The sequence below is a fragment of the Protopterus annectens genome, chromosome 2.part0, assembly GCF_019279795.1.
Source record: "Protopterus annectens isolate FY-2018-M chromosome 2.part0, PAN1.0, whole genome shotgun sequence".
Taxonomy (NCBI): Eukaryota; Metazoa; Chordata; order Ceratodontiformes; family Protopteridae; genus Protopterus; species Protopterus annectens.
The window spans coordinates 1,258,216,556-1,258,233,668 of NC_056728.1; positions in this window are offsets into that span (position 1 = coordinate 1,258,216,556).

The following is a 17,113-nucleotide window of genomic DNA, read 5'->3' on the forward strand; positions in this document are numbered from 1 at the left end:
CCTCCATTCTCCAGGAGGGTGATACTAGTCACTCCTGGAGTAAATTTGCGGATTCCCATCCAGTTACCTACTTTATGATTAAAGGAGGATTGTAATTTGCACTGCTTAAAATGCAGGAGAAGTTTACTCCAGAGGTTTGGGAGGTACTAGGTTATAAACATATCACTACATCATGTTTAATTTATCTGGTGGTGAAGATTTAGGTCCCTGGTTGCAGTATCTATGGAGATCCTGGACTTCAGGAGAAACAGTAGGTCTAGGACAATCGGGTCTGCAATGGCACAGTAATCAAGGCAGAAGTCTCGCCTTAAAAGTCTAGAAGACACTGAATATGAGTAGAGCTTCTAGCCTCTCTTGATAGCTCAAGGACTTTGCACCTGTGATCTTTTTGGTTAGGAACCTTTATGGTCTAATTGTTTTGATATGTTTAGTCACATTCATTCCAAAGGGGCACTTGATAATTGCCCTGATGAATGCTAGCTATAAGGGATTGATTACCTATTTAGACTTTGATGATATTCCGCAATTAGCTGAGTTAAATAAAAGGATTTCCTGACAACCATTATTATATGACAAAAGACAGGGAGCTATGATCCCAAATATTGAGGTCCCTAACTACATTTTCGTTTTGTAGAGGTGTCTTGTCTATACTATATGATGAAGAGGAATTGTCTAACAAATGTGACTATTCTATACTTTTTAGCATTTAGTTTCAGTCTATTTTTAGTACACCAAGACTTTACTAGAGTGAGTTCATTCTGGAGAATTGGAGAGTCATAGGGTGCCATAACAATATCTCCCAGTTTGCAAATGTCTGCAAATTTTGTTAGCATGATGCCTTCACTCTCTGATTGGAGATCTGAGAAGTAAACACCAAAAAGTAGAGGTCCCAACACTGAGCTTTGTGGAACACCACTGGTCACTTTCATATTTTCTGACAAGGCACCTGCAACTCTCACTGTATGGGTTCTTTCTTTCTGCCAGATTTCTATCCATCTTACCAAATGTGGATCAGTTTTGGTGGTGGTGCTACGGTAGCATTGTCGCCTCACAGTTAGACGTTGCCCATTCAATTCTCAGTTAGAGCGTCTTCTGTGTGGTGACATGTGTGAATGGGCATTCCTTTGTTGAAGGTAGTGCGTTAGGCCTGGCAAGCCAGCACGTAAAAATCTACTGCCAATCATTAGTGGACTGAAGTTCCGCTGTGGTGACCCCTAACCAGGAAAAGCCAAAAGTCACAACAACAAAAAAACAGCCTTTTATGATGCCAGCATGGGGAATGGTGTCAAAGGCCTCAGCCAGCAAGATATAGGTTCATAGGTTCATAGGTTCATACTAGGCTATCTGCCCAAGGGCATTTATAAGCCTAGCCCATAGTTATGTGGCTTTAGTTTGAATAAAAACTATGCCTATCATTTTGCTGTGCCTCTGTCAAGCAGTGACACTGAAGTAATCCCTGGGGTATATCTGCGATCTCCCATCCATTGGTCAAGATTCCTCTTGAACAAGGCCAGCTCTGCCTCACATGTACCGGGATTTTGTTCCACAGCATAGGAGTCTCTGGGTGATGAATCTATCCCTCCAGCACGCTCTATTTATAACCGTGTCAAGGTTTAAGTCTCCTTGTGGTTCTGAGGGATCTAGATTTTTGAGGTGAAGCATATTCATCAAATCTGGGTTTGACATGGCCTTATATGTCAGGCACAGGTCACGCGGTATGAGACTGAATAGAGCTGGAGTTCTTTCCGGGCAGCATAAGGCATATTTTTGAGACCCTTTATCCTTTTGGTGAGGAACTTTGGGGCCTTTCAAGCTGCAGCAGGTGTCAGGTCAGATACATTCTGAACGGGCATTGTACTCAATCATAGGTCTAATGAGTGATGAGTACAGGGGACGATGACCTCCTTGATCTAGATGTGAATCCCTTCATGATCAGGTGGGCAATATAGAAGGTTTTCCTAACTACTTTAGCAACATGAGTGTCAGGCTACTGTCAACCTGGGTCCCCAGATCCCTGATGACTTTTCTGTGCTCAGTGGATTGCCACCTATATGGTAGCTATGACTATGCATTTTTGGCGTTTAATTTCAGGCCATGGCTCTGGCACCAGTTATCAGTTTCTGTGAGGCCCTTCTGGAGGATATCTGTGTCAGATGTAGTTTGCAGTCATCTGCAAACTTTGTCAGCCATAACCCTCCTGTGTTTGCTTGTACTTCAGAAAAGTAGATGCCGAACAAGAGTGGACCCAGGACTGAGCCCTGTGGGACACCACTTGTGACAGGCTTTGAGTCTGACATGGCTCCAGCAACTCTGACCCTGTGGGTTCTGTCACTTAGCCAGTTTGCAACCCATCTTGTGATGTATGGGTTTACATTCAAGCTGATGAGTTTTCGATGATACCTGAGTGGGGTATTGTGTCGAAGGCCTTTGCCAGGTCAAGGTAGGCTGTATGGACTGTCTTTCCTCATCAATGGCCTTGGTGACTGTCTCAAAAGTCAACCAAGTTTAAGAGGCAGGATCTGCCTTTGACAAAGCCAAACTGGGTTGGATCCAAAGTCTGCAAGTTCCCTATGTCTTTATTTATGAGTTCCATTATGATCCTCTCCATGGCTTTGCAGATAAGGCTTGTCAAGCTAATGGGGCGGTAATTTCCAGGGTCAGTGGAGGCACCGCCTTATGAAGTGGGACCACAGTCACATCCTGAGGTGAGGCTAAGATTAAACAGCTGTCCTAACTGTGGGTTAGAAGCACAACACCATCCGGTCCCATGGATGCTGTGTTTTTGCCTTAGTGAGGGCAGTTCTCACCTGGGCGTTGGAGATGTTTGGGGGCTACAATACTCTGGAATACATATCTCTCCTTTGGGGGAGGGGAGAAGTTTGCACTGAACCTGTCAGCCAGTATGTTGGCAATGTGTGTAGGTTCAGTAATTTTCACATCATTTTGAATTAATTCTGAGCATATCTGGGAGTTTCCTCCTAGGTTTCTAACATAGCTAAAGAAGGCCTTATGATTGTCTTTAGAGTCCTTGGCGATTTTTCTCTCAAAATTTGCCTTGGATGATTTTATGAGAGCTCTTAGTTTTACTTATAATGATCAAAGGTGTCTTACCTTTCAAGGATTTTGCTCTATCTTGTAGTAGCTTCCTCCTTTTGTTGTAGAGCTTGTTTATGGCTGGGGTCCACCAGACTGGACGCTTGCCTTTGGTACAGAGAGTCTTAGTTTTGTTTGGGATTGCCTGATCCATGCAGTCCTGTAGGTGCTGGTAGAAGGCATTTGTAAGTGATTCAGCAGTTTGAGTAATGTTTACCACTGGCTCAGGGGCCTTAAAGGAGACCACACTAGTTTTAGAAGTGTGAAATCGGCTTTTGAGAAGTTTTTCACTGTGGTCTTTTTGTTTCAGGTGGGGCGGGATGAGGACCTCCAGCGAGATTAGTTTATGATCTGATCTCACCAGTGAGGGGTATACTTCCGGTGTTGAACATTTTGATCCCATGTTCGTGATGATGAGATCAAGTATGTTTTCTCCTCTTGTGGGGATGGTGACTAGTTGTACCATGGCATTTGAGTTTATGAACTCCAGGAATCTTTGGGTTAGAGTGTTCGGGCTTGAGTAGTGTTCCCAGTCTATATTAGGGTAGTTGAAGTCACCTAGTATGATGGTGTTTGGAGATACATTTATCCCCTCCAATGTTTTCAGGAAGGCCATGTGAGGTTCCTGAGTTTGAGAGGGTGGCCTGTAACATGCTACAAATTGCTGAGCAGTCTTGCCTATGGTTAATTGCACCTGGATGGTCTCCGATGCATCGCATTGCCACCAACCTTGAGGTGTGGGTGTCCTTATGAATATGGACACCCCCACCTTCTTGGTGTTGTCCAGATTTTGGGGCGGGCATGATATGAGGTGAAACCTGTTAGTGCCGGGTGCTCTCGGGAGCCTTGAACCAGGTTTCAGTCACAGCACAGACATCGATGTTCTCACTGAGAAGGGCTCGAGTGCATCTTGAGATTGAGACTTCTGGCATTGAGCAGCATTACCCTTAGTTTTTTTCCTTTTGGTGTTCTAGGGTGGTAGGTTTAGAATTTGAGCCTTGCCTAAAAAGGCACTATGGGGTGGCAAGAGCCTTTGCCAATATCCGGAAGCTCAGGGTGACAGGTGCGCAGCGTGGCTTGTCCAGCATGTCATCCCAGGCAGACAGACATTGATCCCCTTTGAATGACACCAGAATTTAAGCCAATTATTAAAGCTGATCATCTTATCACTGTATTGTGGCATCATTCTAGGTGAAGGTAGGATACTGCTCAAGGTCAGGGTCATACCTGCCTGGGCTACATAATCAGAGAGCTCCTCGATGTCCCTTTTCATGTAGTCCAGGAGCTCAGGTCGTTGACACCAGCGTGGACAATGACTGAGTCGTACTTGTACCTGCTGTTGAGAGACCTGAGTGCTTGCATTATGTGGCGGATTCTAGCGCCCGACAGGCAGCTTACTGTGACCTTCTCCTTTCTCAGTCTGGTGTCAGTGTGTCTGACTATGGAATCACCAATGACAAGTATGTCTGGCATTTTGTTTGGCCTTAAGGGCTGTGACTGTTTGACACTCTGACTGTGTGGTCTATGTGTTGCATGTGTTGGGTCGTGAGGTGGTAGTTTCTGCTTTGGTGGCCTCTGCTGTTTTGGTAAATTTTTGATCAGAGCCTCCAAGTATGTCTTTGTGTGAGTATGTGTATGATTTGAAGTTGTGATGGTACCATGTGTGACTGGTGTGGTTACCTCTCCTCCTGTCTGGTCTTGCCAGTCCTATGTTGAGAGCTCAGCCCAGTTTGGCCGTATAGTTGCATCTCTCGCATGTATTTGTGTTTTGTGGGAGAAGGAGAGGATTGTCTGTGTACATGAGGCAATTGTAACATTGCCTCAATGTTCCCAGGTTCACCAGTTGAGCTGGAGAGGACACTAGCAACTGATCCGACATACTAGAAGTAGTAGATAAAGAGACTTTCAAAGGACTCGGGAAGTGGGTTTTAGGCTGGTGGGGTACTATCTATAATAAGAGTGCTTTATCAAGGTGCAAGTACTGTAGGAATAAGTGCTAGGCTTTACAGATAGAGAATAGTCTACTTGGGAATCAAGTAGAGATGAACTTTTCAGTTATAGGATATGCTGGTTAGATCAGCAGTACAGCTCGAGGAAGGTAGTTCTAAGGGAAAATTTGAAGAGTGGAATTTAGATGGAATAGTTTAACCTTGTTTAACCGCTGCTCTTGTGTGCAACAGTAACTCCAGCTCAGCGCTTAATTTGGCGTGTTTTATAGCAGGGGGCTGAAGGGAGCTAGAAATTGGCCCAAAACGACCAATGGACTACTAGTTTCTGGCTGAAACTTCACCAAATTGGACAAAAAGGCTGCTCAGTGCTTCCCACTCCCACTGGTAAGCAAAGAAACTTCCCTCCTTCCTAATAAGGCAATGGATCAGTAACAGGAACTAAAAACAAAGCCCAGGAATCAGCAACTCTGAAACTGGACTACTCTAGTTCAGTAAGGCGAGAAAACAAGAGATTTTTTGTTTTTTTACAGAGACAAGGAAAAAACAGACAGTAAATGCTATAAATGCTGTAAATCGGCTAGCGCACTTTAGTGTGTAGCCTACAGAAACAATTTGCAACAATTAGTAACTTAAAGTGCAATAAACAGTGTAAAATGCAGAAATCACTTAAAGTAGCAGTAAAACAGGAATGCAGTCGCTAGCTTAATAACAGTGGGAAAGCCACAAAAAATACTTATATCTGGTAGAAAGTCACTCTTTTAGCTCTCTGCTGCTTGGATCACTCTGCAGGCCACCACGAGGATCTGTGCTGAGTTGGTACAAGCTGGCGTATTTTATAGCAGGGACCAATTCCTTTGCAAATGTTGGATGTGTGACAGAGATGTGTGACCAATATGTCATGTGAACTGCATGACTACTATCTACAGCTCATGATATGCCATGTCACCCCAAGCGGAATCCAAAAAAGTACCCCAAGCAGACACCAAAGAATTTTTCCTCAGGTAGATTGCAAATGTTGGATGTGTGATTGGATGTGTGACCAATATGTCATGTGAACTGCATGACTACTATCTACAGCTCATGATATGCCATGTGCACTGTATAGCCAACATCTACAGCTCATGATATGCCATATACACTGTATAGCCAACATCTACAGCCTCCCTAACCCTTTCAAAGACATTTACCAGATTAAATAGATAGGATTTATGTTGCACAAAACTAAACTGTTGCGGTGAAGTTTAACATGACACTTGATATGACATTTTATAAGTTCAGTGGAAACACATTCCATGGTTTTGTAGATGAGAATTGTAAGGCTGACTAGTCTGTAATTACTGGGGTTGGTTGTAAAGCCACCCTTATACAGGCGCATCACTACTACTCTGTCCCATTCATCAGCAACAAATCCAGTATCTAATCTTAAGTTAAACAGTTTGAGGACTGTATCTGCAAGGGCATGTTAAACAATATCAATTAAGCAACCAAGTATATTGATAGGTAATGGAGGAAGTATTTTTGGTCTTGGTAGCTCCTTCAGTAAATGGTCTTTAGAGATAATTTGGGGAGTAAGTGATTCTGACATTTTGGGGGATTTGAATAGAAGTTGCAGGGGTGAAGCTGGCACAACATCTCAAGGATATTGGCAATGTCACCCCAAGCGGAATCCAAAAAAGTACCCCAAGCAGACACCAAAGAATTTTTCCTCAGGTAGATTGCAAATGTTGGATATGTGACAGAGAAGAAAGAGGTAATTGGGAACATACTTTTGGGAGTGTAATGAGTTGGCACACTTTAAAAACTCCTTGCAGACTACTCTGTCATTAATAGTGGGTGAGCAAATTGTTTTAACTACGGAAATGATTTTTTTGAGCTGTGATACAGAATCTAAAGTGCCTAGACATAGTAAGGCCTTGCTGACTTTAATTTTGTCAGCTGCCAAAAAAAAAAAAAAAAAAAACAATTACTAGAAAATGGAAATCAAAGTCTAAACCAACCATTTTAGAATTAGTGAACGTAGTAACAGAGGTAAAAGAAGTGGAAGTGGGATCTTTAGAAAAGGGTAGGGGCAAACTGCATAAAGATGAGAATTGTGAGAACTGAACATGCAAAATAATGTTTTGGAGGAGGAATGGGGTATAGGGGAAGGCCAGAACTGAATTTGAATGAGCTATCTAATGTTCAACTGATAATGACTATATAGACAATTATATGTGGTGTATAATATCTACAGCTGAAAATATGTTATATGGGTTGTTTTCATTTATATTAAAGTATGATTGCCTATGCCATAAATCATAATTCAATAAAGAAAAACATATTAGCAATGACAAAATGGTCAGAATAGGAGACCCATTATGAAAAAGTTCTGAATAATGTAGGGCATTGTTTTTAAGTTTTCGAATGGGTCCCCTTCACATGGTCGACATTTCATAAAATCGAAGACCATATGGCCAAGACCATATGATCAACTTTCAAAATGTCGACCATGCAGAACGGGCATCTCCGTACAGGGCGGAATGGAAAGATTTCCATCTTCCACACTGTAGTGCAATCTCAGAGTTGGTATATTTAAGTTCTGGGGCGTGGGGGAGCCCTGCTGGCAATGTCAAGGTAAGTGATTGTTGTGGGTTTTTTTTTTACATGATTGACATTTCGAAAGTTGATCATATGGTCTCGGCCATATGGCCTTCGACTTTATGAAATGTCTACCATGTAAAGTAGACCCTTTCTAACATATACAATATTGCAATAATTAAATGCTACTAATACATACCACATTGCTCAATAGACATTCAAGCAAGGTTTTAAACAATTTATCAAGGGAAACACAAATTAGACCCCAAATGTTCAGAGCATGCAAAATGCAGCAAGGTGATCAGAAATCAGATCAGCAGTTCAGAAAAAGTGGATACCAGAGACAGGATACAAGCAATGTATAATGTTCTAAAAGCCCCCATAACCCAAACGGTCTACACGCTGGTGGCAATGCCTCCACTGAGATCAAATACACTGAATCTGTAAATATATTTATTTATTTGTTTGTTTGTTTGTTACTATTTGTTCATCAAGTAAGTGAACTGGACTAACTGACCATTATCAGTCATGACCCAAGCTCAAAGAGCAGAAAATACATTAGGATATCATTAATCAACAATATCATATACAGAATGAATAAAAGATAAAATTCAGTACATAATAATACATTCAAAGCAGATATGATTGAGAAAACCCAGCTAGATTCTACTGAGAGAATTATAAAGGAAAAAAAAAAAAATCAAGCCAAGATATGTATGCAATATTGTGCAACCCGGTGCAATAACACATAAAAATACTTTGGAAATATACACATAAAAATGCTAAATGTGAAAACGTTTCTTAAGTGTGGACTGTTATCTGTGATACAGGATGACCTGAATGCAAATATAGTGACACACAGAACAGGAAATGAGGACTGCCTTAGTCCACATGAGTGGGCAACAGGAATAAAGAAGGAGAGGCAATTCTAGATTTCTGTCTGGCAAATGGCTTGATGGTGGCCAGCACATGGTTCTGTTAGAAAGACAGTCAAAAGATCACATGCAAGAGTGGCAAACATGCAACTCAGGTAGACTTCCTCCTAGTAAGGAAAGGTCACTGGGGTGAATCAGAGATTATAAAGTCAACTCCAGTGAAATAAGGTCAACAGAGACTAGGCTGTGGATCTTTGACTGTAGAAAAATTATAAGAGTAAAAGAAATTACTAAGGGTTCTAGCACCTCAAGAAGAAGAGGGAATAGCTGGACTTGAAAAAGAATGGTAGTTCCTCAAAACAGCATGTGTGAGGACTGCAAACTAGGTATATGGCCAAGCCAAGTATGGAAAAAGGTACATAAGGAAAGTTGGTGGTAGAATGCAGAATTATAGGAAGTCATCAAATGAAAGTTCAGAAAAAAGTGGGAAATAGAAAAGATGGACTGGGCTAAGAAGGAATACTGTTTAGCTAACAAAGAGGAGTTAGAATAGCAAAGAGCAATCAAACAGAGGCACGGTGCCAGCATCTGGAAAGTTACTCAGCAGTCGGCACAAAGAAACTGTATCAGCTTGCAAGGCAAAGGCAGAAGGATAAAGAACATAGTCAGACACCCTTTGAGAGGGATGCCAGTAACAACCTGCTCACCAGCCCAGAGGACATCAAAGGCAGATGGAAGGAGTACTTTCAGCAGCTTCTGAATGAAGAAAACCTCACAGAAACTGTACTGCCCCAGACACAGCCTATGATGAAAGAAGACCAGGAGCCCACCCTAGAAAAAGTAAGAACAGTATTAAGGAAAATGAAGTCAGGGAAAGGAGCAAGCTCAGATGAGGTCACAGCAGATATGGTCATGGTACTGGGTGAGATAGTGAAGAAATGGCTCCTGAGTCAATTCATAGCAGTATTGAGAGAATGGTGTAGCCTAGATGATTGACAAATATGCATACTAGTGTCAGTGCACAAGAACAAAGGGGACATCCACAACTGTTGGCAGTACAGAGGTATCAAACTCATGTTGCATTGCATGAAAGTTCTGCATTGATAAATGAATACACAGAGCAGTAGAAAGCAAGACATTAGATGAGAATTTTGGATTCAGATCTGGATGCAGAACAACCAAATAGATGTTTGCAGTGAGAAAGAAAGTTGAGAAGAAGCTAGAGATGAGGAAGGGATCCAACTGGGTATTCCAACACTTGGAGAAAAAACATAACAACATCACAAGAAAGCTAATTTGGGCAGTTCTCTGAACCCTCAAAGTCCCAGAAATATTGGTAAAATTAGTGTAGGCTATGTACAAGAACCCAATGACTCACAGAGGGGATTCCAGAGAGAATGGGTGTGCATCAGGATTCATCCCTGAACTTACTGCTGTTCATACTGGTGATGGACATTAGCAAGCAGGTTAGAGGGGACAGATCAACAAAGTTGCTGCATGCAGATGATGTGTCATTACAGGCAGACTCTGGGCAAGAACTTCAGCAAAGTATAGGGAATTGAACACAAAACTGAAGACACATGGGACAAAACTAAGCACAGATAAGATAGTTGCAATGGCAGCAAATAGAGGAAATTAGAAGAAGCTGAAAATTAAAATAGAAGGGAAAATAGTGGAACAGGTTAACAGCTTCAAGTACCTGGGAAGGCTGGTAGTGCAGAAGGGAAGTTTGAATGAGGAGATCAAAGCTAAAATCAGAGGTGTCTGCACAGAATGGCAGGGGTAATGTATTAACAAAGAATGCCAAAGAAACTGAAAAGTAAGACGTACAAAACAGCTGTGTGACCAGTACTAGTGATTGGTTCAGAAATCTGAGCAGTAAAGGCAGAGCAATTGAAAAAGCTAGAAATGATGGAGATGAAGTGCCCAAGATGGGTGGTGAGATGCACACTGTGGCACAGATGAAGAAATGAGGATATTAAAGTGGAAGCTCCAATTGCAGAGAAGGTCATAGAGAACAGATTACAGTGGTTTAGGCACACTGCAGAAAAGTAGAAGACAATCTGGTGAACAAGATTTGGGACAGACGGGAAGAAGGCAAGAGGAATTGAGGACATCCAACAAAGAGATGGATGGGTTGTGTGAGAGAAGACCTGTGACTTGTCAGGCATGACTGTCGAAGAAGCAGGAGAGTGGCATTAAATCAAGAGAGATGTTGACACTTGACACGACTCCCCAACCCCCTGTAGGAAATGGGAGATAAACAGATTGATGATTGTTAGATTAGGGACCTCCATTTTTAAGTAGCTATTAGGCATTATGCAAACTAAAAAGGTAAAATATGTAGTGTCAGACATTTTAGAAATGACAGTTTATTAGAAAAGAAAGATAAGCATGAAATGTGCAGAAAATACAGAAGTACAGAATGTTCTTTTCTCAAGGGAAAAATACAATCTTACCAGCTACAGAATGTTCCTTACTGGAATGTTAGATTAAGACCAGGCCTGGAAACCATGGTTACCAAGGCTAAAGAGGTGTGTAAAGCATTACAGGGTTTTGAAAATATACTTGAGATACATTTAGTGAAGTCAGTTAGTTAGTTCGATTTGACATACAGATTACATATAGAAAAGATTAAGCTACACTTGAGCCTGAGTATAGAAGGCAGGTCAAATAAAGACTGTTTTAATTTACATTACTCAGGACAATTAGAAGACGTGGAGAAACTCTGGCTACATATAGCAGCACTGTCATTACTAACCAGCATTCCAGCATTTCTACAGACTGTTATTGTTTATCAGCACTGTTAATGAAGACAGCATTCAGATCTTGTGAACATTGAATCAAGCCTTACTAAATAAAATGCAGTGTTTGGAGAATCATTCTAAAAAGTACACAAGACTTGGCCGATAAAGGAGAGACTGGCACTTATTCGGCACAGGGTAATTAACAAATAAAGACTTTCGATTCAGTCTCATTTCAGTCGTTTCCAGTTAATTCCAGTATATTACAGTCGCATTCAATTCTTACAATGATGATGCCATGGTAACAGCTGCAGGGAGAGTCAGTAAATACATCCTCTTTAAGTGCACCTTTGAAGCTTTTAATGGTTTCTAGGTTTTTGATGTCAATAGGCAGGTGGTTCTGGGTAGCAGTTCCCAGTTTAAGGAAGGTTCTCAAACCTCTAAAAGTTTTTAATAGATGATATAGTTCTGAGTTTATAAGAGTTATATTGTAAAGGTATTTTCATTCTTGGAAGGAGGATCAGTGATGTGATTTAGAACCTTGTAAATTAAAATACTTGGAAGCAAAGTTGTCCTATGAGGCACCGAAAACAATTTAAATTTTTTTTAGTAAATTGCAATGGTGCATCTGGGGGTCTGCTAATAGAATGAATCTGTGTATTTCATTCTCAGTTGTCTCCATTCCATAAATACTGTGCACTGAATGTATAACATGAAAAGGAAGGCCATATTCCGATATTGGCATTAAAATATTTGACATTTGCCTTGCTAAAACTGGGAAGGAGGAGGTAACTGATATTGTAACATATTTTTTAACTGACTAAGGACTTTATTAGTTACAATATCGATATGTGTGGTAAAGGAGAGTTCCCATTAAGATCTGTTAACAGAATAGTAGGGATATTGGCTAATTTCTTGGTTGAGCAAAAGACCATGACATTTGTTTTCTTAGGTTTAACTTGTTGCTTTGTTACATGCAGACCAAGTGCATAACTAAGTAAAGTTGTTCTGTAACTTGTTAGTCAAAGTGGCTTGTACAGATTACAGGAACAGCATGTCATCTGCATACATTATTAATTATGCATGCATATCAGCTACATATATCAATAATTTTACAATTTGGTAGCTCTAGGAAAACATCATTACAAAGAAGGAGAGGAGCAGAGGACCTACCACAGGGCCCTCTGGTATACCTGTGTTAAGCGTACAGTCAGTAGGTCTGTAGAAGGTGAGATGTTGACTACGGATTCGGAAGTCCATGTCTTTCAGGTGGTTGTGAAACCAACAAATAGTGTTATCACCAAAGTCAAGTCTTTTGAGTTTATTGAGAAGAAGGCTATGTTTGACTATTTCAAAAGCCCCTTGTCATGTCAACAAAGAGATCTACAATAATGAGTCCTTCATTCAAGTTGCCTAAATGGGTATTGCCAACATGGTGAAGGTACAAAGGCACTGCAAAAGCCATGTTGTACATTGCAAAACTACCATAGCTGTTAGTATGGTTAGGGTTTTTTTTGTATAAACGTTTTTCAGATATTTTAGTAAAAGGGCACAAGTTAGAAATAGGTTTGTTATCTTTAAGCCAGTTTGGAGAAATTACTTTAGGTAGTAGGATTGAAATTCTATGCTTGAATGATGATTGGACAGAGCCTCAGGAGACACGAGAGGTCAAAAGAGTTTACCAATTTTTTTCAGCTGTAAGCCCTAGAAAGATTGGATGAAGTTTGCTGGAGTTGTCTACTGAATTGTTAAATTTGAGTTACAGGGACTTGGTCAGGTTTAATAAAATTTCGGAGAAGTGAAGGTTTACTGCATAAGAAGGAGATACATATCAGGGGATAAAGGTTCCTGCTGTTCAATGGTAGGGGACATAAGTTACCCAAAACATCTCTGAAGACTGGAATTCATAGTACATAGGGCTTTACACAGACTCAACCAACGCTACAAATTCTGTAGAATTAAAAAACTGATGTCTCTAGAGCAGAAATGAAAGCTTAAACATTCTACTCCCACCAAGTCACAGGGCAAACAAACTCTGGAACCACTTACTGTTTCCACAAAGAACAGGTAGAAAAAAGACAAATGCAACAATGCCACAAAAAGTGCAAGTACCAGCTTGAAGATGCCTGGATAGCTGAACACCAAAAAACTCATAAAATCCAAGCAAGCTAAACAAACACAGATTCAAACTTGTCCCGATAATAAAAAAAAGAAATTATGATCAACTGTACCAATAAAAAGTACTTAACATACACAAAATTTAAAGATTAATAATGGAAAAATTGACCAGGAAGTCAACGATCCACCATCTTTAGATGTGGACATAAGTACACAGCTATGAGACAGGCCAACAGATGTATAGCATTTCTGATTTTTCACTTATGCAGTTAGTTTACTATTTCCATGTGTTTAACAGAGACTGATGTAATTCTTAGATAAATCACAAGGTGGTGGGTACAGCCTTTTGTTATGAGAAGTGCTTTCAAGGGAACCAATGCATAATAAACTGCATCCATTTTTCTGTGAGTCAGTGTAAGGTAGAAATACTATTCTTTCAGATTCACATTCCCTGGCAACATGCTACCACGAGTTAAGCATTGAGTGTAAGGTGTTTATGCAGGAACATCACTAAAATAAGGTATAATATAATATAATATAATATAATATAATATAATATAATATAATATAATATAATATAATATAATGTGTGGAAGATCTTGCATAAAAACGTGTTACTATAAGAATATTTCTTCATTGTTGAAATGTAATAAGAGTGCATTATAGATTATATTTGCATCTTTAGTGTTGATTGACAGGTTATTACAGCTTACTATTACCATTATTTGATGCTGATACACATGCCCTGGAAATCAGAAAGGCTTAACAGAACGTGGAAGCTGTAACTGTTTGGACATGTGTCTGTAGGTAAATGAATGCAGCTGAATAGATGTATGAGTGTATGTGTGCTTCTGTTTGGCCATCTCGAGGGTCACACTAAGGGAGTGCACTGGACCATGCGTGCATGTGTGGTTGAATGTTTCTGTTTCTGTGTGCGAGTGCGTAGGGACTTGATTCTGGATGACTTTGTGTGTGTATGTGTGTGTGTGTGTGTGTGTGTGTGTGTGTGTGTGTGTGTGTGTGTGTGTGTGTGTGTGTGTGTGTGCTGCCGAGATGCATGGGCTGCTAGGAAGAGCACTAGCATGGGCATGTCTGCAGTGGAGTGTTAAATTCAGCGACATGACAATGAGCCACTAATGATGTGTTTCTCTGTGTGGCTTTACTATGTCTGTTAATCAGAGATTCTTGATGTCACATTAATTGAACATCACATTCTGGTCGATTAGCACAGCAACACATTACTTCTCTGCATTCCAGTCTTTCTACATTACAGAGCTTTTATAGAGCTTTCAAGATTTTTCTTTACTGCAATTAACTTGTTTTCAATATTTGTTTTATATTTATGTTAACACCTAGAATAACACCAAAAAGGGATACATTTGTCTTAGACAACTATTCTTGTTTAGCAAATTCAAATGAATACATTCAAATCTGCATATAACTATCAATGAATTGCTTCATGCTGTTGGATGTGATTTCCTTTTCCTTAAACTTTTTAAGTTCTGCATTTTTGTTAGAAAAGTGCACTTATTCTCAGATACTGCAGGAAATATATTTTGATGAAAATGGAGATGCAGTCATCTTGTATGAAGTAATTAATATACAGATTACATCAAATGAAGCTTTTTATCTTATTAAAGTAGGAAGAATGGAGCCTAGAGCAGCACCTGGAAAAGAAATCAGCCGCAATTTTGTGGAATAAAAAGAATCAAAGTTGAGAGTTTACATACAGCAAATTCTTGATGACAATATAGATTATAACAACTGTATATATTATTTTAAAATACTGGGTCCTCTAACAAATGATTGTTCATCAACCTGGTATAAAACAGAAAAATATAAACATACTGTGTTATACCATAAACTTTATTTTCATGTACTGATTCAGCAGGAAAAATAATAGAAAATAGTAATTGGCACTTAAAACATTCCGTGATGCACTTTGTAAAGCACTAGCAAAGCTAGGTGTGCATGATTTGCATATTAGTAGCCAGGATGATGGGCTGGTCCATGTCAGACCCAGTTTGCCTACACCCTAGGCTGAAAAAAAAGTACATACGTATTCAAGAAAACACAGTTTCAACTGATGAAATATACGTATACATATAAAGGTGGCAAAAAGGCAAAGTAGAACATCCAGTGCTGGCAAAACAGCATACAAAAATGTACAAAGACATAACAAAAGGGCAAATAAGTAAATTATACACAAATACTCTTACTGCTTAAGTTGTCTGTAAGCAGAAGCCAGAAGTACGTAATTATTTTGAACAAAATACATTAGGAGCAAGCTATTCTTTTGAATAACATGGGGAAGAGAGATTAACTAGTACTTATCAGCAATTTAATAGGCAGTCTAACTTTCATTCAAGAAGTATCATAGTACAGGTATTGGGGGAAATGAAGAAAGTGTAGACTAAACAGGTGTATCAATGCTGACAATATTTACAAGGAGTATGGGAGTGTCTGTAGTTTGTATGTGCCCAAGTTGAGCTGCAAGGTTAATTTGGAGTGCTAAGGCTCTGACTTAAGCCATACAGTCCAGTGTTTAATTCCTTTGCATTTCTACATACAAACAGTATTAATCTGATCAAGAGATGCAACCATACCCTGCTTCTGGTTTGCCCTTGAAAAAAGGGCACTTATTAATACATAAATTAAAAAATTCTGAAGTGATCAGTGATGTATCTAAACAGTTGCAGATTGTTTTAGACTTTAACTCATTCGTTAATTGACTTGAATTCATGTATTTATTTATTTTATTTATTTATTTATTTTATTTTACATTTGTTGACCGGGCTAGTCTAGCTGGATACATGTCCATTTTCAGTAGAGGCCCGGGGAGAAAAAGCTCCAAGAAATCATACATCAAACAAAAAGAAGTTATTATTACAGATTATAAAAAAGCAACAGTATTACAAAGCTAATAATAATAATAATAAAAATATATATATCCCCCCCACCCACCCACACTTACCCTCCCCCAACCCATTAATTGACACCCTGATAAGATACATATAGGCAAGATAATAGTATTTTAAAGTAGTGAATGTATGAGAAAGAAAAAAAAAAAAAAAGAATGTAAGAGGGTGAAAAGAAAGAGGGTTAGGATGGAAGGAGAGGCATTAGGGTATTTTAGGAGAGAAGCATAGTTTTATTTCTTTTTAAAAGTGAGAGATTTTAAGAGGTGAGAGAAGAAAAGAAGTTTTTTTTGATTTTTTATTTTTTTATTTTTGTTAAGGATTCACCTGTTCAAGTGCTCACCTGCTGAGTTGTTAGGTTTGATGATCAGTAGTTTGTTTGAGGGCGTAGATTTTTGAGATTATTATAAGAGATTATTAGGGCAGAGAGTATGGGGGTGTTGTAGGGTTGGGTGGTGGTCTGGTGTTTATTGTGGGCTGTTGAAGTTGGTGCTGGTTAAGTAGTTCTGGTAAGTTAGTCTAGTGTAGAAGTAAATTTAGGCAGTGATGGGTTCTAAAATGAGATGAGAAAGCAAATCTAGCAATTAGCATGTTGATTTTGCTAGCAATGTTGTTATAGAGAGAGTTGTTGGTATATATAGGTGAAGCATAGAGGAGAGTGGATGTTAGGTGAGTAGGTGAGTGGTGGGTCTAGCATCTGGTGTAGATATGGTTTAATGTAACTTAAGTGTATCCTAGTTTTAGTTTTTTTGTTTTTATTGTTTTTGTTATATAATTTTATTGTGGTGTTTATAAGATTGTATTGTTGTTATTAGCAGTTTAGTGGTGGGGTTGGTGGT